This window comes from Dermochelys coriacea, chromosome 11 (assembly GCF_009764565.3).
Source record: "Dermochelys coriacea isolate rDerCor1 chromosome 11, rDerCor1.pri.v4, whole genome shotgun sequence".
NCBI classification, from domain to species: Eukaryota; Metazoa; Chordata; order Testudines; family Dermochelyidae; genus Dermochelys; species Dermochelys coriacea.
In genome coordinates, this window is record NC_050078.2 from 22,894,394 (window position 1) to 22,920,736 (window position 26,343).

At 40.2% G+C, this 26,343-nt stretch overlaps 1 long non-coding RNA gene across 1 annotated transcript; it reads right to left on the reverse strand.

Annotated features, from left to right (window-relative positions):
• Positions 1-12,801: 12,801 nt before the first annotated feature.
• Positions 12,802-13,031, reverse strand: LOC122458013. The gene is made up of 2 exons (XR_006277829.1): positions 12,981-13,031; positions 12,802-12,905 (listed from the first exon to the last, which is right to left on the reverse strand). It is a non-coding gene; the product is annotated as an uncharacterized LOC122458013 (long non-coding RNA).
• Positions 13,032-26,343: the final 13,312 nt, after the last annotated feature.

Sequence of the window (26,343 nt, forward strand, 5' to 3'; positions counted from 1 at the left end):
GCAGACTTGACCCAGAGCTGCCAACTCTCTCGATTTTATTGCAGTCTTACAATATTTTGTTTTAATTGAAGCTTCAGCTGATAGAATCAAATGAGAATCACAGCTTTCACTGAAAAAGAAAAGTTAATTTCTATTTCTCATGCTTTCAAAGAAAAGCTTGAAAACATAAAGCCAGGGCAATCTACAGGCTCAGAAACTAGAAGGCACAGAAGAACCCATTTCTGTTTTTTTTAAGCAATGATTTTGGGGGATATTTCTGATGATTTTTGATTGCTGGGATTGGCAATAGTGTTGATTCATACAGACAATTTTGCTCTATAGCTTATGGGGCTTAGACAACCTATTTTAATTTCTTTTGTATTAACTAAGCAGTTAATTATACCATAGTTGTCACCATAGTATCTGAGTGTCTGTACCTGCAGAAGTGCTGGGACAATTTTTATAGTGGGAGTGCTGAGAGACGTACCAAACTGTAAACCCTGCATATAATGGAAACCATTTCAAGCCAGGGAGTACAGCAGGATCCCCAGTACTTATGTGTACCTGTGTACCTCAAAGAAGGAAGAAACAAAGACCCCCACATATCTATATTTATAGAAAAACAGTATTTCAGAAATTCAAGTTTAGAAGTCTGTTATCTCTGCATGCATTTATTTTCTCTAGATTTAGATGACTGGCACTCGTTATAATACCTCTTCATTTTTTAAATTGCTATATATAATTACATATAATCAATTTAATCTATCTGTCCCAGTGTCTCTAATATCCTTTTTTACTTCAGCCATTGTTTACATGATTGAATGTACTCAATTTCACAGTTCATAGTTACCAGTCATGATAAACTGATTCTTTAAATTATTTTTGAATTTGGCAATAGGAAAATGAATTCTCTTGCCTTTGCAAAAGTGTTATCCCCAGCTACTTTCATTCCAGGTATAAAAAAAATGCTAAAATGTTAAAATAACACCATGTTGTGGAAAAAAGCTTATTATACAGTATCATTATTGTGTATTTAGTTTGTGAGCACAAGGGAGTTGCAAGTTTTTCAACAATGATGAACAAAGTTCACCTTCTCTTAACTTGTCCTAATTTTGGTATTCAAGTCACCTGTACACAAAGCCATTTTTGTAAATCAGAAAGAAAGAAACAGAGCTTGTGTTATGTTTAACCCTACGTGCTTTAGAATACTCTCAGGCAAAGAACTCCACTTAGCTAGAGGTAAGCTTGTAAATATCAACCAAGTTCATAAGGGAAAAAATCCACTAAAAATGCTATATTTCCCCCCAAATCCCACAAAAACTAGAGAGCTTGAAAAATCAAAGTTAAAATTACACTGAATGCAAATATTATAAACTACAGAAATGGACAATTGAGATCTCCTATCCAACCTTAACTCTGTCTAGTTCCCTTCTGACCTTTTCTCTTATGCACATGATGCAATTTATGAGTAAGAGGGAAACATTTAACATTATTATATATCTATATAACTATATCACCTGGATCACGTGGATCAATCGGTCTTCAGCTGTTGTTAAGACTGCGCTGATCACAACACGTCCACCATTCTTCTCGTTCTCTTGCCTTTCTTCTCCACGTTTGTCCAAAACGTATAACAATGTTCTCGTCCCATCTTCTTGGAGGCCGGGTGGTCTTTTCTGTTCTCATGGGTACCACTCAGCAATGATTGCGGTCCACCTATTGTCCATGAGTCGCACTGTGTGGCCCGCCCATCGCATTTTGTTATGACTTCTTTCCACGACAATATCTTTCACACCGCTGCGTTCTCTGATCATTTTGTTTGGGATGTGATCCAGAAGGGAAATTCCCAACATAGCTTGTTCCATTGCCCTTTCAGCTACCCACAGCCACTGTTCTTCTCTTTGTCAGTGCCCACGTTTCACTGCCACACAATATGGCTAGCAGCACTGTTCAATTGAAGATATTTGTACGTGTGGTCCTGTCGATTTTTCCTTTGAGGAGTCCTTGATGAAATTAAATGCACACCTCCTGCCCGAATCTTTTGCAAGAGTTCTCCTCCCAGGTCTTGGTGCAAATATATGTACTGTTTCACTTCTTCGATTTGTTCGCCTGTTACCATTATTCGGGCTTTTCATAAGATATCTGATGGCATGTATTTTGTTTTGGAGCAGTTCATTTTCAGGTCGACCTGACTGCTTTTCTTGAAGAGTCTTCGTAGCATGCTCTGCAGTTGGTTGGTGCTTTTGGCAATTAGTATGATGTCGTCTGCGGATCTGATATGGGATAATTGTTCTCCATTTATGTTGACACCACTCCTCCAAATGATCTTGTTCATAACAATTTCGAGGCAGGCGGTGAATAGTTTCAGAGAAATCATATCTCCTTGCTTTACGCCTTTCTCGATTGGGATGCGGAGGGGAGTTTTGAGGAGAGTAATGTCTGTTGTACATCCAGTATTTGCTTCTTTCAATAAACTGATGTACTGCATATTAATGCCCTGCTCTGCGAGCACCTTTAACATTGCATTAAACTCGATGCTATTAAAGGCCTTTTCATAGTCGACGAAAGCAATGCACAGCTGGAGTTTGTATTCCCTCGCTCTTTCTAGGAGCTGGCTAAGGGTAAATATATGGTCAATCATGCTGAAATTTCTTCGAAACCCTGCCTGCTCTCTCGGCTGTTCATCAAGACTCTTCAAGAGTCAGTTCGTTATCACCTTTATAAAGAGCTTGTAGATATGAGAGAGCAGGCATATAGGGTGGTAATTCTTAAGATTTTCTCAATCGCCCTTCTTGTGCAGCAAGATGGTATTTGACTCCTTCCAGCTTGATGGTATTTTTCCTTCGTCAGGATATTGACTAAATCTTAAAGCGAGGGCCTTCCAAAGTTTTTTGTCTCCTGCAGAAATCATTTCTGACATTATTCCATCTTTGCCTGGGGCTTTTCCCTTCTTCATTTGGTGTAGTGCACTTTGGACTTTGCTGATGATTATTTGGGGGGACGTGTTCTTCTGATTCTTGGAGCGTTGGGAGAGGGACGTTGATTCTTGATTTGAACAATTCTGTATAGAAGTCCTTGCAGACCTCCTCCATCCCTGCTCTGTCGATTACTGTCTCTTCATCCTTGTTCTTCGATGCTATTACTCTCAGGCTATACTGTGTCAATTCCTGCTTGCATGTCCTGAGGCTCTTGCATGATTCTGCTGTTTTGAGGACCTTTTTTTTCCGGAAGGTCTCAAAGTCGTCCTTCAGTTTTAGCTGTATAAGCTTGCACAGAATGGAGTACTCAAGGTTATTATCCGAGCTCCTTTTCATGTTTCTCCGCTTCTCCAACAAGCTTTTCGTTTCATTCAAGATTCTTCCCTTCGCCACCTTCAGCTTTTCAGTTGCAACTGCTTTTATGCAACGTCTCAACTTGTCAGCAAAGATACTATAGTCCTCATCACACTTTTCTATCTGGCTCCAGTCAAACCCAGAAATTGCTTTCTTCAGCTTTGCTTCATTGAATGTCTTTGTCCGCTGTTTCCTGTTTGCCATCTGTAACATCTTCTTTTCCACTGCTTCGTCGAAAATCAACTTCGGTCCAAGCAGGCGATGGTCATTGCCAGTGTTGAAAGGTTTCAGAGTAGCAGCCGTGTTAGTCTGTATTGGCAAAAAAGGAAAGGAGTGCTTGTGGCACCTTAGAGAAAGGCTGCACCACAGAGACGTCTTGAATGATGCGCCTTTTATTGACTAAAATATAGTCTATTTCATTTTTGCTCTTCATGTTTGGCGCGATCATGTCCACCTTCTTGCGGTCGTCTTTTTGTACAAGGTATTTGCCAAGTACAGTTCTTTCATTTCTGCCATCACTACCAGTCTTTCTCCTCTTTCATTCCTTTTGCTGCTGCTGTATCTCCCTATGAACTTTTTGCCAGCTTTCCCTTACCCAGCCTTGGCATTGAAAACTCCTATCGTGACAGTGTAAGTGGACTTTTGCGCGAGGACTCTTTCGAGCTCTCGATAGAATTCTTCCACTTCTTCGTCCTCACTTGCACTTGTGGGAGCGTAGGCCTGGATGACCTTGAGGGTAGCTTTTGACTCCATCAGAAGATGCAGCACACCAATACATGATGATATTAGCTGGCATGATATGACTTCTGAACACCAATTCTTACTGACGATAAATCTGACTCCTGCAACATTTCTAGCGCCATCTCCCTTTCCAAGCCTCACAGAGCTTCCATCCTTCCAGTTGACTTCCAACTCCTTCTTTCCTCAGGTTTTGCAGACACTGAGGATATTGCATCTTATCCTTTTCTTCTCCTCCATCAGATGGTTTAATGTTTCCTCCCTCGCCATGACCTACAATTGTAAATACATACAGCAAGGGTTATCCTTTTCCATGTTGGCCTAGCACCTAACATTTTTAGCAATCTCTCATTGCTCAATTTCTGCTTTGCAACCGTAGAACAGTTCGATGACACGCAGGGAACTAAGACCCATTTACTAGTGTTGTTTTAGCTGTTAACTTCAAGCCACTGGCTAAGCGGGCATGCATATCTCCTCAGGCTTAGCTTGCCTTCAATCTCTAAGGAGAAGGGAAAGCATTCTTTCCTCTGAGAGAGCAATCCCCCTCACTGGATTGGATAGTCTGACACCTTTGTAGCATGGCTAGATCTACCAGGGCCACTGCTACCATAGCTGTCAGACGGCCAGGCTCACCGCTGCACCACGATGAGGTGATGAGGTAGGATTTTGCAGCGAATTAGCTATATAATTATTATATATGTTAACATATTGTTATAATTCTTTATTTGTATTACAGTAGTTTCTGGATGCCCTAACTGAGATATTGTCATCCCCATTGTGCAGGGCTCTGTACAAACACCTAGTAAGAGACAGACCATTCCCCAAATATTTTACCATCTAAATAGAAAAGAGACCAGTAGTATCCCCATTTTACAGATGGGGGACTGATGAAGGACACTTGATGGAAAAGGTTGAGAGAAGGACTTGAAAAAGTTCACAGCCTGTGGCTGCAGACTTTTTTACATCTACCAAATTCCCTTTATTTGCTTAGTTTACCTGTAGAGAGAAGTTGATCTGGAATATATTACTTTGGTTTTGTACCATGTCTATGAAGCATGATCACTTTTTTACCTTGCACCCTTGTGTATAAACTACCTAATTTCTGGTTTGGCGCTAAAAAGATTTATGATTCCAGATTTGGTAGCTAAGTGTCTATGATGAATGTCAAAGGATGAGAATACTTTTTACAACTGAATGCCCAGATACTTTGGGGGCAATTATCCTCAACCATTGTACTGAAATGGCAAAAACATATAAAATCCCATGTTGTTTTTATCCCACCAGTGCATGGCATTAAAGGCATTGGGAACAGATGGGTGTAGTGTCATACTGATAGATGTATCTTCAGTTAAATACTAGAGTAACATAGAATTAATAATCTATCCAGATAGTGAGGCAGGTCACTTCGCAATTTTCAGAGTCACCAATGTAATGAAGCAGTGCATCGTTTAAGGATAAGATTATCCCTGGTGTGTGGGTTTTTTTTCCTGTGGGTGATGGGGTGGGGTACAGCCAAGGTTAGATGGGTGACATTAGCTATGGATTATCAAACTTTATATTTTTTTCTTTAAGTGTAACCATCATTTTTAATTTCCAAATGTCTAATTATAGAGAAAAATTCAACATTGTTTTAAGTCATTGATAAATTGTCAAATTTTATGCCTGGGCTTTCCCTTACATTTTAAGATGTTTACTATCATCCTTGCAGAGTTTCCATATTGCTCAGGGATGGACTTTACTGTATTCGTTCTTTTTACATGGCTTCCTCCCTCACAGTCCCCACACACAACTTTCTGTACCCACCCCGACTGATAGCCCACTCCTCACTACCAAGACCCCAGTGAGAAAACTATGGACCTTGGCTGGATTTAAGTAAACATATTTTAGGAAAGGTCTCTGTACTGGTTCATCAGCCTCTTTTCTTCCCAAAATGAGCCTCTCCATGTTGCTCTCCTCTGCTTGCCCCAGCCTGCTCCCCAGCCCCTCCCAAATAGTTCTCTCTTCCTCCTGCTTCCCCACTCAGGTTGTCTTTCATGCATCTCCATGTCCTGCCTGTCCATTTATCAGTTGTGGCTGACTCTGGCAGGGACACGAGGACTTCACATTTGGAGCTGTTATGTATGGGGAAATTGCTTGAACAGCTAAAAATTTCTTCAGCAAATCCTACCCCAGGAATCTGAATGCTAGTCCTCACCAGAAGCACACCAGTTTGGAGTTATAGAGAGCCAAATCAAGGGCTGGATCACACACTCACACAACAAGCAGAGCAGGATAAAGCTTAGGGCAGAAAATAATTGTGAGGCTCCCCACCCTGGAGTTTCATCAGTGTTGTTCCACCAAGGGGCAGAGTTTGATCTCATTATAAAACAGGCCTCAGAATGACCACATGGATCCTAGGATAGGTGCAAGGACAGTCACATAGATACTTCATGGCTTCATAGCAGCTCTGTGCCCTGATGACCCTTTGATCTACTACTGCTGTTCTGACAGAGTTCCAGTACCAGGGATTCCCTCTGGCCACAGAGATCCCTGCTTTCTGTGGAGTCATCAGGGGATGGGGAGATGATGGGCAATCTCAGCAGGGTCTGGGACAGGAGTGGCGAGATTCATGCATGCAGGATACCCTTTGCCTGTGGAACTGATTCAATAAAAGAAATCACCACTTTTAAAAACTCTGGTCTCTCCCAAAAACTTTCTCCAGTTTGCCCCAGTCATTCCTGAAAAGTTCTGGATCAGTCTAAGGTCACACCTTCCAGGTGAATAGTTTTTTGTTTGTTTGTTTGTTTTTTGTTTTTTTGGTGAAGACAGGTTGAATGGGCTTCCAATAGAGGGTTAGAGTCAACCGTAACTATGGAGAGAACAAAGTGTCTTTGTAATGTCCCTTAACCCTTGCTATCAGCACATTAAAATTTAAGACACTCTTCATTTGAGGCATTGTTATTGCTCTATATTATATAACTCATCTGAGTGCTTTAGGGTCTCTGTTTGGAAGCAATACAACAAGCATACAAGGATATGCTATTCAATATACAGGTGTAATATTAAAATGCATGAAAATATTTCTCAGCACTTTTTTTATGTTACTGTTTTAATGATCTGTTACCAATCCCTACTGTAAGCAAGGAGAAAAATATGAATAATAAGCAACTGCTTTTAATCTCAGTGTTGCTTTACATGAGAGAAATTGATCCTTAAATATTTACAGTGCTGTTTGTTTCCTTATCTGCAGCATAAACTGACAAATAGGTTAAACTTCTCATTTTTGTTTGAAATTTAGATTTAGATTTTCTTGTAGCGATTCAGGTGCACAGCAGTAATGTAAATCCAATAAACTTCTGTTTTAAGGCAATCCATTGCTCTAATGATGGATATAGGCTATTAACAGCAACATACTGTACGCATTGAAAGAATGGAGCTGACTGACTAGTATAGTGGTCTAAGTGTGAAGCATAATACTTTGTTTGGATGGAATCTTGGTTATTTACAATATAACAACTGGGGTAAGATTATGATCTTGGTTTGTATTTTTTAATACAAAGCAGACTAAAGAGTTTGTGCATATGGGGCCAAATGCTTCACTTCTAACTCAGACAAGACTCTTAGTGAAATCAAGAGGCCCATTTCTGTCTTCACAAATTCATCATGAGTCTTCTGATATTTGATGATGATCTTAACATTGTCAGCTACTGGAATCAAGTGATTACCTGAAAATGTAAAAATGTCAAATGTAAAAAGCAAAAAAAAAGCCCTCTTGGTTGTGGAGAAGTTTAAAAATCTGACCTTTGTACACTTAATGGCTCAGAAATCGAAAGTCCAACAAAAAAAAAAACGCTCTATTTATTTTCCCCCCTAAACCTCATGGTTTTTAACCCAATCTCATGATTTTGGGACACTTGAGTATAGCAATACTGCACTCCCCTCCTCACACAAGTAGACCTTATTTATAAGCTTGAATACTAGAATACTCCCTTGTGAATGAGGTTTGCAGTATTAGGCCTTTATGGACTAACCCTACAGCCATTGGAAACACTTAATATTTTGCCATTAATTGAATGGAGACACAATTGGGACCTTGGTTTGTGTTTGAATCATACCATAATTATGGTTCATAATTTTAATTGTGTACATCTTGGTTTGTGTAAATCATATCAGTTTGTAAAGTCTGTTTCTTTGAATAAAAATACATGTTTATGAATGAAATATATGCTATTTTGTGTACATACTTGGTTGCATGTTGAAGTCTATACATATTTCAGTGGATTTATGTAAGCCACATTGATTTCCTTGTCAATTCTACTGATGCCTTTAAAATGCATTACAAACAACGTTGAAGGTTGCTTTTTTTTTTTGTATATTTTGTTTTGATCCCTTTCCCCATCCCTCCACAAACCTCAGGAATCTGACTGATATCCGAGTGTAAACAGTCCTAGCAAGAAATCCTGGGAGGTTACTGGCCAATAATAACAGATATAATGTAATATTACAATAGAGAAATAACATGGCACATTATTATTGCTTGAACGACCTTCCTCTGAAGCAGTATATACAGCACCAGCATGGATGTAGTTATTCCTAAATATGCCAAAGCAGTACTTCTGAAATAGCTCCAATGCCAAACATATGTATAACCAATTCCATAATGTCAGTCCAAGTGGTTATTTCAAGGAGGCCAAAATACATGAACCTCTTGTGTTTGCATAACCCTGGATTCACAGATTTTAGGGCCAAAAGGGACCATTGTGCTCCTGCATAACAAAGTTAATAGGACTTCCCTGAATTAATTCCTATTCCTATTCTAATAGCTGTGGATGAACTAGACCTATGAGCCTACCTTACTGTCCCTGACCCAGAGCTACAATCAGTCTATAACATTTAGGTTAAAAGGAAATAGGGTTCTCTTTCTGGTCGTTGGCCTCATCTCTGTAGGTCAGAACAGTAACACATACATTTATCATAATCATTAGATAGGCAGGATATGTGATCAATGATCCCAACAATATTTTAAAAATGAACATTAAAATATACATAGATATAAACACAATCAGACACAATTCTTTGTTTACAATATACAGTCTAGTTCAAAAAGGATCCATGTAAGCAGAAGATCAAAAGTTCCATACTTGAGAAGTTTGACTATACTGAATCAGGACTGGGGCAATACATTTCCTCTCCAAACACATCTTCTTGGGATGACCGTGCTGCTGATCAGCACAGAGTGCTGACCCTTAAGTATAAAAGGCAGTATATTCATTTTTGATGGTAGAGGGTTCTAATTTAAAACCCACCATACAGCATAGAGTGTCAGTAAGTATTATGGGTTTCAATAAATCTATGGACCAAGATTTTCATAAATGACTAGGAATTTTGGATGACTCAACTTTTGGGTAGCCACTTTTAGAGTCCTAGAGTACCCGCACTCTGAAAATCAGGCTCCTTCAAAGTATCTCAAGCTGGACACACCAAAACGGAGGCATCGCAAATCCCTAGTCACATCTGAAAATCATTAATATAATTTCTAACCATTTTGACCTAGTACCACATACTATTTATGCTAATTATTCCATTTAAACAACAACCCTTTCTCCTTTTATTGCTGACATTCAAATCAGCATGTACCACTGAAAAGATGCATGGCACATAAGTTCTTAACATGTATTTTTCTTCACCTCAGTTTCTTTCAATATGATTTTGGCTTTTTGTGAGGTTTTTTATTTGAAAATGTTCACTTTCTGTTATGTCTTTTGAATAACAAAATAATCCCACTCATGCAAAATCATTCATCTAAATACTCTCCCTTAAAATACTCTCCCTTTATGCCTATTCTTAAATCTTCAGCATTCATAGGAATTACCACATAAAACAAACAGACATAATACTTATAGGTTTCCAGGTGGGTTGGGGCTTTCTTTCTTTTCTTTCACGAAGTAACATAATTCTCTGTGACAAAGTCAGACCTTACAGCCATAAGAGAGTGGTGGAAGGAGGGTATATGAGTTCAAGAATGGAGAAGGCCCTTTTTTCTATGAGGTCACCTAAGACACCTGAGTCCAACCTAAGGGCTGCCAGTGACCTTTGAAAATCCTTCTTCTAATGAGAGAGTGATGAGAAACAAACTACAGCAGGGAGAAAAGGAGTCTAGGTGAAGGGCTGTTTTCTACCATATAGGGAAAATATTGAGGGAACTTTGGTTTGGGGAAGGGCTGGTAACTGAAAGTTATCATAATAAGTCAATGCCTAGTGAGGGCAAGTAAATGTATATTTTTTGTGTTGTGGGTGGTTTGTTTGGTTTCGGGTTTTGTTGTTGTTTTGAAGTTTATCTCACCCAAATGTCCTTTTGCAGCATCTCAACCAAGGCTAGTTGAGATCCCATTTTCACTAATGTAAACATTTACTTCCTAGATGCAGGATAAAGAGAGGTCTCCTGGCCTTTTACTTGTATTCCCAAATTCCATTGCCTGTCCTCAGAAATAGTAAAACCCCCATTGCTTGTTTTCCTGAATCCTGCTTCTTCCCTGTTTTTTTTCACTTCCTCCTGTTAACTTCTTATGTAAATGGGGCTTCCTTTGTCTTGGCTTAAAATGCTTAATTTACATGCTGACTGAGAGATAGGTGAATTCACATCCTTTGTCTGCCTGCCTTGATAAAGACTTTAGGAAGCTATTTTCAGCATACATACATAGTATCTGTTCATACTGTTCACAGCAATATTGATGACCAGCATGATCTTGACTTTCATTTAAGACCTCATGTGATATTATTTGATGTACCAGAATGCATATATCAATATTAGGATATTCCTGTAACCCCCCTTGCCAGTTGCCATTGAGGGGTCATAGGCATAACCTTCAAAGAGCAGGAAACCTTTTAAGGGTTACATATGATATTGAAGGATACATTTCAGATATTAGATTGAGTATAATGTTTCAATCTGAGCCCATCTCTGTTTCAAAGAACAATATAATTTATTAGAGAAACAAACCAGGCTATAATGCAGTGGAAAAATATAGTATAATTAAACCATCATAAAATATGCAGAATACAATTGCATTTCAGCTTCTTTAACCACTTTGTACTCTGTTCATATTAACGTGCAATAAGGAAAGGAATCACTAATCTGCTTTTAAGAGTAAATCAGCTAAAAGCATTTTCCACCAAATGCATCTGATGAAGTGAGCTGTAGCTCACGAAAGCTTATGCTCAAATAAATTTGTTAGTCTCTAAGGTGCCACAAGTACTCCTTTTCTTTTTGCGAATACAGACTAACACGGCTGCTACTCTGAAACCTGTCAGCTAAAAGCGGAGCACTAATCTGACATGGCAGGGAGGGGGCGAACAACAACAAACCATTTATAAATGCTACAAGTAGGAGCTCTGAAGTCTCAAGAAAAGTAAGTAATTATGCAAATCAATTCATAACACCTCCCACTAACATAACCCCCCACAAAGCAAACAGCTTCTATATTATACCAAACTACAGAATGCTACAGTTTTGACTGTTATAATAGTCATCTTTTCTGCTTCAAAATTCAGTTTTTCCTTTACTTCACTTCTGATTGCAAGACCTCTGTCATAATCCATTTTAGCATTTATCTTAGTGGAGGAGTCTGATGTGTGTACCCTGTGAGTTACTATGATATGAAGAGCTTTCAGCTTTTTTTCTTATGACATATTCAGGGAAAAATTGTGCCATACCAATTGAAAACTTACTGAAAAGATATGTCAGACTGCAGTTTTGGCAGTTTCTAAGTTTCTGGACATACGAGATCCTGTAATCATAAGAATGGCCATACTGGGTCAGACCAAAGGTCCATCTAGCCCAGTATCCTGTCTTCCGACAATGGACAATGCCAGGTGCCCCAGAAGGAATGAACAGAACAGGTAATCATCAAGTGATCCATCTCCAGTCGCCTATTCCCAGCTTCTGGTAAACAGCGGCTAGGGACACCATCCCTGCCCATCCCGGCTAATAGCCATTGATGGACCTATCCTCCATGAATTTATCTAGTTCTTTTTTGAACCCTGTTATAGTCTTGGCCTTCACAACATCCTCTAAAAAAGAGTTCCACGGGTTGACTGTGTGTTGTGTGAAGAAATACTTCCTTTTGTTTGTTTTAAACCTGCTGACTATTAATTTTATTTGGTAACCCCTAGTTCTTGTTATGGAAAGGAGTAAATAACACTTTCTTATTTACTTTCTCCACACCTGTCATGATTTTATAGATCTCTATCATATCCCCTCTTAGTTGCCTCTTTTCCAAGCTGAATTGCCCTAGTCTTATTAAGCTCCCCTCATATGGAAGCTGTTCCATATCCCTAATCATTTTTGTTGCCCTTTTCCAATTCGAATATATCTTTTTAGAAATGGGGCAACCAGATCTGTATGCAGTATCCAAGATGTGGGCATACCATATATTTATATAGAGGCAATATTTTGTATTCTCTTCCTAATGATTCCCAACATTCTGTTAGCTTTTTAGACTGCCACTACTATCAGAACTATCCACAATGACTCCAAGGTCTCTTTCTTGAACGGTAACACGTAGTATAGACCATTATTTTATACATATAGTTGGGATTATGTTTTTCAATGTGCATTACTTCGCATTTATCAACATTGAATTTCATATGCCATTTTGTTGCCCAGTCATGCAGTTTTGTGACTTTGTAACTCTTCTCAGTCTGCTTTGGATTTAACTATCTTGAGTAGTTTTGTATCATCTGCACATTTGGCCACCTCACTGTTTACCCCTTATTCCAGATCATTTATGAATATGTTGAACAGTACTCATCCCAGTACGGACCCCTGGTGGACACCACTACTTACCTCTCTCCATTCTGAAAACTGACTATTTATTCCTACTTGTTACCTGGGGTTCTTTCAAGCCATAGTGGTTTCAGGATCTTTACTGGTTTGCTGGCATCTCACCGTACATACCCTTTGTTTTGTATCTTTAACCAGTTACTGATCCAGGAGAGGACCTTCCTTCCCGCTTATCTCATGACAGCTTATTTTGCTTATTAGCCTTTAGTGATGGATCTTGTCAAAGGCTTTCTGAAAATCTAAGTACACTATAAACACTGCATACCCCTTGTCCACATGCCTGTTGACCCCCTCAAAGAATTCTAGTATATCGGTGAAGCATGATTTCCCTTTACAAAAACCATGTTGAATCTTTGCCAATAAATCATGTTTGTCTATGTGTTTGATAATTCTGTTCTTTACTATAGTTTCTACCAGTTTTCCGAGTACTAAAGTTATGTTTATCGGTCTCTGATTGCCTCTGGAGACTTTTTTTTAAAAATTGGCGTCACATTAGCTATCCTTCTGTCATCCGGTACAGAAGCTGATTTAAATGATAGCTTGCATACCACAGTTAGTAGTTCCTGAGTTTCAAATTTGAGTTCCTTCAGAATTCTCAGGTGAATACCATCTGGTCCTGGTGACTTATTGCTGTTTAGTTTATCAATTTGTTCCAAAACCTTCTTTAAATGACACCTCAATCTGGGACAATTCCTCAGATATGTCATCTAAAAAGAATGGCTCAGGTTTGGGAATCTCCCTCACATCCTCAGCCATGAAGATGGATGCAAAAAATTCATTTAGTTTCTCCCCAATGGCCTTATCATCCTTGAGTGCTCTTTAACATCTTGATCATCCAGTTGCTCCACTGGTTGTTTAGGAGGCTTAATTAATTTTGGGTCAGATATCTGATGCTGATGTCAAGCACTCTGTTTGCAAGTATGTTATTTTCTATTTTGATGAAAAATATTTCAGTATGTTTTAACAGAATCAGTGACAAGAATTGTCCACAATCCCTCACTGTGAATCAAGGATGTCATTTCTTCATGGAACTGCTAGTGGCAATTCATGATGGATATTGTACCACATTAAAGAACAAACACACAATACCAGCATTGTTGTCATTAAATGTGAAAAGCCAGAAAGCACACACTGTGCAAACAAGTGCAGCAGATTTCAAAAGAAAGTGCCTTTTTTCTCAAATTAACTGTTTCTTTGGAAGAAGTGTCATGGTAAGTTTCTTGACTCTTTCGATCAGATTCTCAGCAGGTGAAAAGCACTGTAATGCCATTGTACCCAATAGAGTCATGCTGATTTACACTAGCTGAGGACATGACCCATTGGATAAAATTTTCAAAAGTAAATTTGAGTGACTAAGCCACTCTGGAGCCTGGGATATAGGGTTCTAAGTGACATAGGTGCTTTTGAAAATGGGACTTAGATGTTTTTACCCTTTATCTTTTAATGTGCAACTTTGATAACTCTTAATGGCTACATACTGTTTGTTTTTGTTTTTTTTATGTGGTCTATATGTGAATCTACTTTGTCTGAATTTCTTATTTTGTACTTCACTTTTCATTATTTTAGGGGAGATGGAGTGTGGGTTGAGTTGAGGTTCATGGGTGTTTGGCACATTCAGGAGTAGGAACAATATCCAAACCAGGGTTATGCATATATCATTTAAGAAAATGATTTCTTAAAAACAAAAATAATGTAAAACAATATACATAGTAAAGAACATGAATAAGTCATAAACCTAAGATTTCTACTTTCTAGCCCTTTAATGTCTACGCATGTTTGGTTGTTCTCTTATTAGCACACTAATCATTCTCCATGGTACAAATCCCATGCACAAACAGCCAGAAAGTCCTAGGGGAGCTGCAGATCATTTGTAGAGCCACCCCTCAGACACTGCCCCAGCCCAGTGTTGAAATATCCAACATAGGCTCTTGCATGACACACACTTCACTCACAACAGATGGCATGTGGGAAAGATCCCTGCCCCAGCAATTCATCTGGGTCTATCTCTCATTCAACCCACTTATTCCTTTTTGTCACAATCTCTAGGTATGTTTACACTGCAATAAACCCAGAGTTAGCAGAACTCAAATGAGCAGTCTCTGGGTTTATTAAAATAGGATTGAGTATCTACACTCACCTGTAATCCCAGGTTAAGAATTGTTGAACCATGGGTCCCAACAGGGGACTCCACCATCTACACTGAATTATGCAGGCCAGAGTCAAACCACCCACATCCCAGACTTCCTAGAGCCCTCCCATGAAGGAGCCACTCTAACCCTTTGTTCATGGTACAGTGTGGGAAAACCTGACTGTCCACCCAACTTGACTGTCCAGAAGACAAAGAAAGTCAACCCATGGGATCATGTAATCCTCTTGGCAGACTCCCAGAGCATGAATCCAGTGGGGCTGCAAAGGTGAAAAGTAATAGGACTTGACTGGGTCCCAGTTTGACTTAGGTTTGGACAGTCTATCCCTGTAGGATCCTGGGACTGAGCCCTGGATTACATGATTTGTGTGTAGATAGGATAAGCACTGACTTTTATTTTTCCAGGGGTGATCCACTCCCCACTCCATCCTGAGGCCTTTCCCCAATTCTGCCCCTTCCCTCAAGGCCTCTCCCTTGCTTTGTCTCTTTCCAGCTCCACTCAACCTGCTGCTCCTTGCTCTCTGCCCTACCCAAACCACCCTCCACCTAACATCTGATCAGCTGGACAGCAGAGCAGTTGATCTGCTGCACTGCGGAACAGCTGATTGGTGGTGCTGCCGGACTGCTGATCGACGGTGCATCAGAGATTGGAGATCAGAGGTAATACCATTCTGGAATCAGGAGGCAGGAATCAGGTTCAGAGTCAGGTTGAGATCAGGAGACAAGGTGAAATGTGGAAGTGTGTGTAGTTGCCCAGAGAACATCCCAGGGCAACCCCTGTGATTAAGTAGGGTGCTTGGCCAATCAAAAGGCCATAGGGTACTGTCACTCCACTTGGGCATTACCTCCTGTGGTGATACTCTCCACAGTGCCCCTTGGCTGTGGCTCTATGTGGACTCCTGGTGGTACGGTCAGTCCTCCCAGGCTCTGCAGACTGAAGACCTACTCCACAGATCTTTACACATTGCAGTATAGCCAAAGCCTCTATGTCTGCAGAGGTTCCCTTGACAATAGGTTGGGAGGCTGTTTCTGAGTGGACATCCTACATGTCAGGAAGCCCAGCTGAGTGGTAGCAGGAGGAGGGGAGAGAGTGACCGAGAGGAATCACTGCTATATAGATCCTCCTGAGGTGGGTTGGGCTTTCTTAGCCACAGGGATGAGGTAAACTAGATGCAGCAGTTATGCAGCCTAAGGGGAAGATTACTTCTTCTTGTCCCCCATGAACACACACTACCCAATGCCAAGCCTACTACCCAGTCTGGGCATTGATTTCATCCTGAATCACTACAGTTCTCTATATGTTCTTGCTATTGCAAATTTATTCGTTAGGCTAGAGAACCTTCATAGTGTAATTTGTTTATTCATTGGATTTCTTGTCACACATATATGCAAAGCCCCTTTTTACCTCAGACTCAAATATTTGTTTTCTTCCATTGATTGCTTTTGTGGAATCTCTCATTACTCTAAGACCTCCGGCTAAAGCATCTTTCTCTTGGATGGGAATTAGCTAAGCCCTTGTTGATACCTACCTTTTGCTGGTTTATTGAATCATCGAATTGGTGCTTTGTTCCAGTGATATACTACATATTTCAATCCCTTGTGTTATTTTGTGGTCCAAGCTACTTATGTGTCAAGGTTGGACTTGGTTTGGTTTTGTCTTTTGAAATAACTCTGAACATTTTGTCTTTTGCAAGAGATTTATTTACTATCTTTTTCTGTAACTCTTCTTTTAATTTGGCATTGTGATGCCTCATCTACATATTCCATCTCATATTTTATTATTAATTGTGTTTATTTTATTTTTTTTCCTCTTGGGAGATGGCTAAAGATGATGGAAATGACTTGTTACATTTATATAAAAAGAAAAGGAGTACTTGTGGCACCTTAGAGACTAACAAATTTATTAGAGCATAAGCTTTCGTGAGCTACAGCTCACTTCATCGGATGCATTTGGTGGAAAAAACAGAGGAGAGATTTATATACACACACACAGAGAACATGAAACAATGGGTTTATCATACATGTACATGTGTATGATAAACCCATTGTTTCATGTTCTCTGTGTGTGTGTATATAAATCTCTCCTCTGTTTTTTCCACCAAATGCATCCGATGAAGTGAGCTGTAGCTCACGAAAGCTTATGCTCTAATAAATTTGTTAGTCTCTAAGGTGCCACAAGTACTCCTTTTCTTTTTGCGAATACAGACTAACACGGCTGCTACTCTGAAACCTACATTTATATAGTGTACTATTGTGCCCAGCACTCCTTGCATTCTGTGGTTCAGCCCATGCCCAACCTCACCCATATCAGCCACTTCTGGCAACTTTTGGGTGAGGAAAATCACAACTCTTTCACGTGTTGGCTACTTAGGAGACAGCAGTAGGCTGGCATCATTTAATTTCAAATAGATTTTCACATGTATAACATTAGGAAAAAAAAGTTGTTGTATCAGCCAGCTAAATGACATCTTGTCTTGTCTATACTAGAATGTTAACATATTAGCTAATGTGTTAAAATTCACCTTTCCCCCCAGTGTAGATATGGCATTTGAATGTAACTGGAATAAAAGATGGTTTGTATAGCCATAAACCTTACCCATATTAGGACATATCCTCTTGAACGACCTCCTTCTGTCCTGCATGCATAGTCATTAGTCTTAATGATTCTTCATGAACAGTTCTCAGGTGGGCCATTGTTTCCCCTAATGTCATCTAATGAAAATACAAGTGAAAATATAGATTTGTGCACCTGTTTAGCTAGTCAACTTCTGTGAGGAATTTTCCCTATAGCTCTATTGCAAATTATTCATATAGAATTCACATAAAAGTTCAGAGGTTAGTTACAAAATTATAAATAAGATATGCAGAGTATTATGCATCAGAGGGATGCATCACTTTTTGCCAGTGGTACTCATCACTGTAGTATCCAAGCACCTTTAAAGATAGATTAATTAACAAGAACAGCCACCCTAGTGAGGCAGAGAAGTCTTAATATCCCCATTTTACAAATGGGGAAACTGAGACACAGATTCAGAAACTTGCCCAAGGTCACACAGTAAGCCTGTGAAAAAGCTGGCAACAAAATCCAGCCCTATACATGCTTGCTTATTCTTTATTGACAATAACATTGTACCTTCCAGCACTTGTGTAATATGTACATAGGGACAGGCAATTGAGAGAGCACTGGAGGGAATCTTTTGGTAGAGATGAACTTTGTTAGTTTTGTATTAGGCTATGTTACAGCTGTGGTTTCCTTCAACTTTAGTGTGATGGGGTATATAAACCGCACACTAAGAAAAGAGGGGTAAAAGAACAGCTCTGAGCCCATGAAGCCCTGCTCTGGCAGGCCTGCTGGATGTGCTCCATTTGGAGGAGGGGGTTAAAAGTAGGGTGATCATATTTCCCAATGGGAAAACCAGACACCACATGGGCTAGCCTGAGCCCAAGCCCTCCGTGCGTGGGACTGGCCAGAGCTGCTCGTCTGAACACCCCTCCCCATACAGGGCATGCCTGATCTTCTTTCCCAAGCCTTGCCTTTCCACCCCCGCATGGGGTTGCTGTCACTGCTCACCAAAGCACTGCAGCACCCCCATCCCTGCGTGGGGTGGATATTACTGATTGCCCCCTCCCTCCACCACTTTCCTCTGCACCCTAGGTTTTTTTTTTCCAGAAGTGGGCATTTGTCCCATTTGATTTTGCCAACTGGTCAAGTTAGCAAGAGCCAATGGGGCAAATTGATCAAGTTGGCAAAAACAAACAGGACAAATGTCTACTCTTGCCCAAAAAGTTGGGACAGCCGGGACAGGGCTTAAAAAAGGGACTATGCTGGCTGAAACAAGATGTATGGTCACCCCAGTTAAAAGGAGGTACTGTAGCACAGCCAGGAGGCTAGCAGAAAGTCCCAGGCCTTGCTTCCCATGATAGAGGGGCTACACCAGAAGGTTTCATCACCATGAAGGGGACAACAGCACAGAATAGGGATCTAACCACTAGGTGAGGCTGCTGCTGTGACTCTAGCCAAGGTGTCAGCCAGGGTGAGGTCAGAGTCCCTCCCACAGCAGGGAGTATGAGGTTGCTCAGGAGAGCCCCAGGGCACAGAGGATCAGGGAGCCAGGGGGCATGGAAGTGAAGGCTCCCCTGGCTGTAGCATACCCAATGGAGAAAAAACAGATGGCAACCTCACCGGCATGCAATTGTTTTGAATGTGAGCAGTGCAGTCACTTCTGATGCGAGTGTCTCTTCATGGACTGTAGCTACAGGCGAGCATAGATAGCTGCCCCTGGACCCTGCACGCAGGGGTCAGCCAAGATGATAACTCCAGTGAGAATCTACAGGTTTGAGGTGAAGGGCTTAATCAATTCCAGGTTCAGCCAGACCTCGTGAGTGAAAAGCTGGTGGAGGCCCATGGGACACCAACTGCCACAATCTTCTAATAGTGTATACAGAGAGATGAATGCCCATACTCCACAAAAAATAAAATAAAACACAATTAATAATAAAATATGAGATGGAATATGTAGATGAGGCATCACGATGCCAAATTAAAAGAAGAGTTACAGAAAAAGATAGTAACTAAATCTCTTACAAAAGACAAAATATTCAGAGTTATTTCAAAAGACAAAACCAAATCAAGTCCAACCTTGACACATAAGTAGATATAACTGACAGGAAGGGGAAGCATGCCGAAACCCTCCCTGTAGTTGTGGCGGCTTTTCTAGCCTACCCATTGATTCTGGACTGAAGTAATTTGGTGAGGTCTTGCAGGCATGGGAGAAAGACCCAACTTCAGGCAATGACCGTGCCTTCTGAGACAAGGGGAGAAGCTGGGTGCGCAAAGCTGGCTGAGGCAGGATTGTGAGAAGACCCCAGTGAGGGGAATTTATGACTCAAAGAACCAGAAAACCCAAGAACCCCCTCGATACCAAATGACTGACCCCAAACAAGGATTTCATAGGGGAACAGAAGGGAGATCCCACCTTGTTTCGGGCATATGAACAACTGTCTGCTATTAATGGGAAGTAATTGACCAACAGAAGCCAGAGAAAATGGACATACAGTGAGTTAAGGAAAGAACTACTTTACTGGATGGTGTGCAATCACCAGACTAATACAGTATGAGCTCAGCTTCTGGTAGGCCTTTGTGGAGGGAGTTACTTTGGCTCGAACACTCAGTACCCTGCGCTAGACACCTGGGAAGGGAGAAGAGTTAAAGAGTTACCAGATGGTACTTTTGGTCAGGCAACTACAAAGAGGTGAGGGATTACTGTGTGTCTTGCCTGGAGTGTCAGTTGCCAAGACCCTAGAGTACTCCCTGTGTTATACCAATAAAATAAAAACCAGCAGGATCTTATTAAAGGGGAAAAGGCAAAATACCTCATTTACTGTGAATACAGAAAGAATCATAATAAGCAGTTAGTTATAGCTATAACATTCCATTCAATTTCATATTTATTAACGCATTCATTCGTACACACACACACAGGTTCTGCAAGGTTGTTATCATAGTTACCAGCTTTAGAATTGCTCATGCCAAGCCTCTGGCCAGGTGGCCTGGACATGAGGAGGGAGCAGGGCCTTGTCAGATGCTCATCTGATGCTCCTGGAAGTTGGTTTGCAGAATCAGACCCCAAAGTTCTCACTTTCTAGAGTCCATTTTTATAGGAATTTCTTTCTATGCCAGTCTATGGTAATTGCTTCATCATGCTGTTGCTGAATCAATCAGCAGATGGCACATTCCTGATGGCTTCATGCTGCCAGATGTTATTTTGTTCTTTGGTTCTCCCATTCTTGAGGCTGTTGGGTGGATTCCAGTCTGCCCTCTGGGGGTCCTCTGGTTATTTCCACTTGACGCCTTCTTCAGCCGATGGACACTGGATTCTTAGGCTGGCACCTTCCTGATCATTCAGTTATTATCCACACCAAGCATCCATCCACATACATCCTCTATCTCTATTTTAATCACAATTGTTAACAAAGCGAGATGAATACAACAAAAGGGCAGGGAGTCTCTGGGTGCTGTTTCTGTTGTTACAGAGTATTGCTTTGAGTCTCTCTGTGTGTGAGTTGTTGTTGTTACAAAGAATTGCTTTGAGAACAGACTCTGTCTTAGAATGTACTAACATAACTAGCAGCTTGCAAGTTTCACACATAGATGGAGAGAAACAGTACCAAAAACCAAGAGACCTCTTAATTAGTAATACCCTGGAATTTAAACTATGGGGACTCAAACTCATTTGTGATTTTAATACTGAACTTCTTTAATATGATCCAACAGCTGGGCCCCCCAGTACTGATGTGAGAGAATTGTCATGGATTGGATCAGACTGCCAGAGAAGAGTGCAAATGGAAACCATGGTTTACACAACACAGTACACCAAGGCTATTCCACTTTGCACCATCAAGGCAACAACGGTAGCAACGGAACTTTTGAAGGTATAGGTAAGGGTGGGAATTCCCAAGGAAATAATGACAGACCAGAGAATGAACTTCACGTCATGACTGATAAAGAGCTTGGTGAGCTACTGAAAATCAAGTCTCTGAGAATATCTCTTTACCATCTACAGACAGATGGGCTAGCTGACTGCTCCAATGGAACCCTAAAGAGAATGCTGAAAAAGTTTGTGGCTGAGGACCCTAGCCACTGGAACTGCTTGTTACCATCCCTCTCATCTACCATATGCAAAGTTCCCCAGCCCTCTCACACATACAGGAGACAACCTGTAGGGATCCTAGGCCTAGTTTGAGAAATCTGGGTGGAGCAGGATTCCTGGGGTACCAGGGTAGTACCATATGTTCTCCAGCTACAAAAGAAGCTGAAGATACTAGGAGCATTTGTAACCCCCACATCTTCTGGGTATGCTGTTCTGTCCCATCTAGTGGCACTGAGACCACTTAGAGAGAGAAAGATTAATGAGTTTGCTCTACAATCTTAGCTAACAGCCAGTTGGCTTTTAGCTCATATGGCAGAGGCTCATGCACTAAGCTCCCGAGGTCCCAGATTTGATGCCGCCCGCCGACAACTGAGGTCTGTCGGTGTCACACATTCATAAAGGAAAACCTCTTAAAGGCCCAAGAGTGCCAAGAACAAGCCTACAAATTTAAACCTTGCCATGGACTCTAACTACTATCTTACTTTAAAAACAATAACTATAGCTAAAAAGAGAGAAAAAATCTTTCCATTCATTCTCATGTGTTGCAACATCTCAGGGAAAGCGCTGACAGGGCATTAGATTTCAAGTCTCACTTTCTTTTCTATGGAGAGAACAAATAGTTAGTGACATTAATTGATAGTCTGCAAACTGTCATATGAAGATCCCCATTAGCACATCATGTGATGGTGTGATATGGTACCACCAGCAGATAATGCTGAGGCAGCAATTTTTAAATCCACGACAGAAGCAATATCATATAGACAGAATATACCGAAGTGGTGTAGCACTCCAAATTCATCTTTTGGTCCCTTCTGGCCTTAAATGGTATGAATATCTGAACTATCGCACACTACAGAAATCCGCCTAATTCTTTCTGTTACACTGCTGGATCATGCATCTGGAGACTTGCTATGCTCAAGAAAGGAATTTGCTTTTATTTTTTCACCATCTTTAAAATGTTTGCTGAAATATGGGTACCCCTGGACCTAGTCCAAAAGCACTTTGGGGCCATATATTTCTAATGGCTTTGTTATGAAGAATATCATTTGGCTAATGCATCCATCCAACTGCAAGGAGAAAATGAATATGTATTCATATCACAAGTCAAATATTAATGAATAAAGCCCCTTAGAGAATCGCACAGAGATTAGTCCATTGCATATATATGTTTTGCCCTTTTCTATTATTTTTATGTTTCACTGACTTCAGGAACATAGTGGATATGCACTAAGGATGTTTTTTCAATGTTCTTTTTTGACCATTGTTTTGGTACAAAATATACTTCTTATGATTCTGTCATCCAGATCAGTCTCTCATTAAAATTCATTGAATTTTTCATTGTGTTCAATTCTTCTGCCAAGGATGTCTCTGTGAAGTATATTTTCACACTTTTTCTACTAGGACTCTTGACAAAAATGAGGTCATCTATGCCAATTTGTGAACCATCTTCTGGCTTGTGTATGTGTGTCAGTTTTTTATTATTATTGCTGAGTACCATAGTTGGTGTAGTGCTATGACACAATGCTGGAAGATAAGTAGACTACCCCAGCTTCAGGAAAAGAGGCAATACTTTACTGGTCTAAAAAAAATGGTCCATCTAGCCCAGTCTCCTGTCTGTCAGTGACCCATACCAGATGCTTTAGAGAAAGTTTCAAGAAACCGTATATCGGTCAATTATAGAATAAATTGTCTTTCTCCCTGTCATCAGCCGTTAGTGGTTTGTATGCCCTAAAGCATGGTGCACAAAGTATGCATGTCCCTATATTTTATCATGTCTAAGGATGTTCTCATTTTCCGTATAAAATTCAAAGATTGCTAATTATCTAGTTCCTGACCAGAGATATCGCAGTGAGTTCCACTGATTAATTGCACACTGTGTAATAATATTTCCTTTCATTGTGCCTCTCCTTGTTGTATTATGAAAAGGGATGAACAGCACCCAATTTACTTTCTTTACACCATTTTCTACCTCTATTACATGCCCTCTTATTCATTTTCCCTCTAAATGGATAGCCTAATCCTTTCAGTTTTGCTTCATATAGAAATCTCTCTATTTTTAGCCAGTCTCATCTTCACCCTGCACTCCTATTTCTGTTATATTTTCTTAGGGATGTGGTGGCCAGACTTGAGGAATCATTTCCAGGGAAAGGTTTACCATTTCCCTATATGGCACCATCACCTTCATACTTGAGCAAACATTACTGGACTGCAAGGTCGGGCTATGTATTAGCTCCATTTTACAGAGGCAGAAATGAGGTACAGCAAAGTTAAATGAATTGCCTCATGCCACACAAGAATTCTGTAACATAGCCAGGAATTGAATTTATGTCTTCTAAGTTCCAGTGCCTGAACCACAAAATCATTCTCCCTCTGTTTTTGGCAAGAGAAGGTCATCCACTAGCACACTTGTTCTAACTTTATTTTATAGCCTAATTTGAGAACCCATTGGGAATAATCAAGGATATTAGCAGTGGATAGGTGACTTTGGAATCAATTCTTAGCTAGCTTTTCAAGTATGTTGGTCAGAAATGAGAGGTTGGTCTCCAGTTAGTAATTTCTGAGGTTGACTGCTTCAAGAGACATTTTCCTGAGATGGATGATAGGTTTCTCACCTCAAAGCAGTGTTACAGAGATTGTCAACAAAGTGGTGACAAGGATTCCTTTCAGCGTTTTAGTATTTCTTGTTCTGGGACTATGAAAGACTGTGTGAAGGTGGTGTGGTATGTTTTCTGAGCTGGTTTTATTGTTTGGTTGTTGCTGTCTGGAGAGGGTGTCCTAGATACAAGTGATCTGTGGGATCTGCTTAATTTTTTTAGAGTCACTCCTGGAAGTGCTGAATCCCCTGTCTAGTAGATCTGGTGTGATGTGGGTACAGCATATGATTCTGCAACAAAAACATTATTAAATGTCTGGCAGTGGTAGAGTGCTACCTGGAATAATGACACAGCCAGGGATGGATGAACTGGTGCAGAGAAATAAAACAAAACTGAATCCAAACCCTTCATATGTTTTTGGATAAGAAATGAAGAACTGATTAAATGACATTTCCCCAGCCTATCTTGCTTTGTGTACTCACCTAGAGATGACAATCATTTCTTTACAAACAGCTGTTTCTGAGTCCATCCTTCTTCCTCCCTTCCACAGCCATGGATCAGACCTATTTTGTTCTCCTTGGTCTTTCTGTCTCAAGAATCCAGTTGACATTCTTGATATGGGACCAGATTTGTCAATCCAGTCCAGTTACTTTATTACTTTGCAAAGAATATGTCATAATCATGACATAACTAGCTGTATGACATAAATAGAGGAAGCAAATGTACGGTTGCTTAAAATCACATTTTTTACGATATGTAGTTAAATTAGTCCTGAGCTAATACACCATCCATCCATTTCTCTCTAATGATCAGCTATATGGAAAAGCAGGGATTTATACAGGGAAAACCAGATGACTGAAGTTTGTCATTTAAGCTTTACTTGCTCCCCAGCCACCTAAAGGAACATTCAGTTCAAATTACAGAATTGACAAGATTATTACATAATCTCTGTAGGGTTCCTTAAGACAGACAAGAGACAGGGCTTGGTTACTGAAACCAGAAAGGTATTCTTTTTTCTGGTGCTGGGTTCACACTGATCCTAAAACTCTTCCAAGCTCTCCAGCTCACAGACTGAAGAACACAGATACACAGCATTAGCACACAGGGTCTGTCTAAATGCTGACATCAATTAAAACTTATGGAATAGATTACTGATTACATTATAGTTCAGATATATGAGCTAAAAAAGATCCAGAAAGAGGGAGAAGTCCATTTTTCCTTGCCATAGTTTGGTATTAAGGTGAAATTCGTCCTCTTATTACTTATGTTCAATGAAACCTCTTAGAACCAATTGAACCTCTTAGAACCAATGAAACTCTTAGAAATAATGGCAAAGTAAGGTTCTACTCAAGGGGAAGAAAGATTGGCAGAATATTGCCCTTAGAATTCAGTTAAAGTTATTTACCAGCTTGCTGTTTTCAGGTTCTTCCTTATATACTAATTTCAGCAAACAGCAGCAATTACACAACTGTCAAAAAGTATGATTTTTCCAAACAATAACTAGCTGCAGTTCATTTACCTTCCCCTACACCTCACAGATCACTAGGGAATAAATTTATCGAAATGTACACAAATAGGGCTGCAGGATCCAGTACTACTGCCTATGCCACAACTTAATGAAAGAATGCAAAGCAGGCATAAGGCTCAACAGTTTACTCCCTGATATGGAGCTCAGTCTGTGATAATTTACTAAATTAGAGCAGCCTTCAAGAGTAAGTTATGTCAGCTGTCAAGAGCCCAGGGAAATGCTGATCAGCAGGGTCCCCTGTATGCTCAGGAGGGATGGTAGCATAGGAATACCTATATCACCAGAGATTCCTTTTTGCACTGAGGTGAGCCTCCCATAACCAGTTAAGATGGCTTTATCTGCAGAATCTCCTGGCAATTTAGTTCAAAGAGATTACATTGCATCCCAGGATTCAGCCCAAAGAATACATAAGTGAAGAATCAGTCTAAATACCCACAGGTCCAGTGATTTTGGTGAAATCCTTTAAAATGAATAAGTAATTAAATACGGAAACTGTTCAATGAGAATTCCATATACTAAATGGTTAAATAAAATGACTATCTGATCTGTTAAAAG